This window comes from Amblyomma maculatum, unplaced genomic scaffold (assembly GCF_055883805.1).
Source record: "Amblyomma maculatum isolate TAMU_Amacu unplaced genomic scaffold, ASM5588380v1 scaffold_15, whole genome shotgun sequence".
Taxonomy (NCBI): Eukaryota; Metazoa; Arthropoda; class Arachnida; order Ixodida; family Ixodidae; genus Amblyomma; species Amblyomma maculatum.
The window spans coordinates 6,397,948-6,401,453 of NW_028146740.1; positions in this window are offsets into that span (position 1 = coordinate 6,397,948).

Sequence of the window (3,506 nt, forward strand, 5' to 3'; positions counted from 1 at the left end):
GCAGGGCAGCGAGAAGCTGCTAAACGGCGACGCTGAATGCCTGCATAGAGATGACGAATGGGTTAGTAGTAGAGCTACCGAGCCCACAAAGCGGTGGTGACTGATGTGACAGATATATTGCTGCCTCTGTATTTGGTGTAGTCTCGATGGGGATGGCCATTCACGACCCAGGATCAGGCCTTGAATAAGGTACATCTGGGGTCAGAGATATGGCGAGCGCAAAAACTGCGTTTCCTTTGTGGCGAAAAGCTAAGCGTGACCGTGATCCGGGGTAAGCATGCAGCAGGGCAGAGAGCAGCAGCTCAATGGCGACGGAGAATGCCTCATAGCGACGACAAACGGATTAGTACTACAGCTACCATGCCCACAAAGCGGTGGTGACTGATGTGACAGAGTTATTGCTGCCTCGGTATTCGGTGGTTGTCTCGATGGGGATGGCCATTCACGACTCAGGATCAGGCTTTGATGCAGGTACGTCTGGGGTCGGAGATATGGCGAGCGCAAAAACTGCGTTTCCTTTGTGGCGAAATGCTAAGCGTGACCGTGATCCGGGGGAAGCATGCAGGAGGGGAGTGAGTAGCAGCTCAACGGCGACGGTGAATGCCCTCATAGCGAAGACGAACAGATTGCTAGTACAGCTACCGAGCCCACTAAGCTGTGGTGACTTATGTGACAGAATTATTGCTGCCTCTGTATTTGGTGGTAGTCTCGATGGGGATGGCCGTTGACAACCAAGGGTCAGGCATTGATGCAGGTACGTCTGGGCTTGGAGATATGGCAAGTGCAAAAACTGCGTTTCCTTTGTGGCGAAATGCTAAGCGTGACCGTGATCCGGGGGAAGCATGCAGGAGGGGAGTGAGTAGCAGCTCAACGGCGACGGTGAATGCCCTCATAGCGAAGACGAACGGATTGCTAGTACAGCTACCGAGCCCACTAAGCTGTGGTGACTTATGTGACAGAATTATTGCTGCCTCTGTATTTTGTGGTAGTCTCGATGGGGATGGCCGTTGACAACCAAGGGTCAGGCATTGATGCAGGTACGTCTGGGCTTGGAGATATGGCAAGTGCAAAAACTGTGTTTCCTTTGTGGCGAAATGCTAAGCGTGACCGTGATCCGGGGGAAGCATGCAGGAGGGGAGTGAGTAGCAGCTCAACGGCGACGGTGAATGCCCTCATAGCGAAGACGAACGGATTGCTAGTACAGCTACCGAGCCCACTAAGCTGTGGTGACTTATGTGACAGAATTATTGCTGCCTCTGTATTTTGTGGTAGTCTCGATGGGGATGGCCGTTGACAACCAAGGGTCAGGCATTGATGCAGGTACGTCTGGGCTTGGAGATATGGCAAGTGCAAAAACTGTGTTTCCTTTGTGGCGAAATGCTAAGCGTGACCGTGATCCGGGGGAAGCATGCAGGAGGGGAGTGAGTAGCAGCTCAACGGCGACGGTGAATGCCCTCATAGCGAAGACGAACGGATTGCTAGTACAGCTACCGAGCCCACTAAGCTGTGGTGACTTATGTGACAGAATTATTGCTGCCTCTGTATTTGGTGGTAGTCTCGATGGGGATGGCCGTTGACAACCAAGGGTCAGGCATTGATGCAGGTACGTCTGGGCTTGGAGATATGGCAAGTGCAAAAACTGTGTTTCCTTTCTGGCGAAATGCTAAGCGTGACCGTGATCCGGGGGAAGCATGCAGGAGGGGAGTGAGTAGCAGCTCAACGGCGACGGTGAATGCCCTCATAGCGAAGACGAACGGATTGCTAGTACAGCTACCGAGCCCACTAAGCTGTGGTGACTTATGTGACAGAATTATTGCTGCCTCTGTATTTGGTGGTAGTCTCGATGGGGATGGCCGTTGACAACCAAGGGTCAGGCATTGATGCAGGTACGTCTGGGCTTGGAGATATGGCAAGTGCAAAAACTGTGTTTCCTTTGTGGCGAAATGCTAAGCGTGACCGTGATCCGGGGGAAGCATGCAGGAGGGGAGTGAGTAGCAGCTCAACGGCGACGGTGAATGCCCTCATAGCGAAGACGAACGGATTGCTAGTACAGCTACCGAGCCCGCTAAGCTGTGGTGACTTATGTGACAGAATTATTGCTGCCTCTGTATTTGGTGGTAGTCTCGATGGGGATGGCCGTTGACAACCAAGGGTCAGGCATTGATGCAGGTACGTCTGGGCTTGGAGATATGGCAAGTGCAAAAACTGTGTTTCCTTTGTGGCGAAATGCTAAGCGTGACCGTGATCCGGGGGAAGCATGCAGGAGGGGAGTGAGTAGCAGCTCAACGGCGACGGTGAATGCCCTCATAGCGAAGACGAACGGATTGCTAGTACAGCTACCGAGCCCACTAAGCTGTGGTGACTTATGTGACAGAATTATTGCTGCCTCTGTATTTGGTGGTAGTCTCGATGGGGATGGCCGTTGACAACCAAGGGTCAGGCATTGATGCAGGTACGTCTGGGCTTGGAGATATGGGAAGTGCAAAAACTGTGTTTCCTTTGTGGCGAAATGCTAAGCGTGACCGTGATCCGGGGGAAGCATGCAGGAGGGGAGTGAGTAGCAGCTCAACGGCGACGGTGAATGCCCTCATAGCGAAGACGAACGGATTGCTAGTACAGCTACCGAGCCCACTAAGCTGTGGTGACTTATGTGACAGAATTATTGCTGCCTCTGTATTTGGTGGTAGTCTCGATGGGGATGGCCGTTGACAACCAAGGGTCAGGCATTGATGCAGGTACGTCTGGGCTTGGAGATATGGCAAGTGCAAAAACTGTGTTTCCTTTGTGGCGAAATGCTAAGCGTGACCGTGATCCGGGGGAAGCATGCAGGAGGGGAGTGAGTAGCAGCTCAACGGCGACGGTGAATGCCCTCATAGCGAAGACGAACGGATTGCTAGTACAGCTACCGAGCCCACTAAGCTGTGGTGACTTATGTGACAGAATTATTGCTGCCTCTGTATTTGGTGGTAGTCTCGATGGGGATGGCCGTTGACAACCAAGGGTCAGGCATTGATGCAGGTACGTCTGGGCTTGGAGATATGGGAAGTGCAAAAACTGTGTTTCCTTTGTGGCGAAATGCTAAGCGTGACCGTGATCCGGGGGAAGCATGCAGCATGGCAGCGAGTAGCAGCTCTACGGCGACGGTGAATGCCTGCATAGGGAAGACGAACGGATTAGTACTTCAGCTACCGAGCCTATAAAGCGGTGGTGACTGATGTGACAGAATTATTGCTGCCTCTGTATTCGGTGGTAGTCTCGATGGGGATGGCCGTTCACGACCCGGGATCAGCCGTTGAGGCAGGAAGGTCTTGGGTCGGAGATATGGCGAGCGCAAAAACTGCGTTTCCTTTGTGGCGAAAAGCTAAGCGTGACCTTGATCTCGGGGAAGCATGCAGCAGGGCTGCGAGAAGGAGCTCGACGGCGACGGTGAATGCCTGCTTAGCGAAGACGAACGGATTTGTACTACTTACTTATCAGGTTAGTAGTAGATTAGATTAGTACTTATC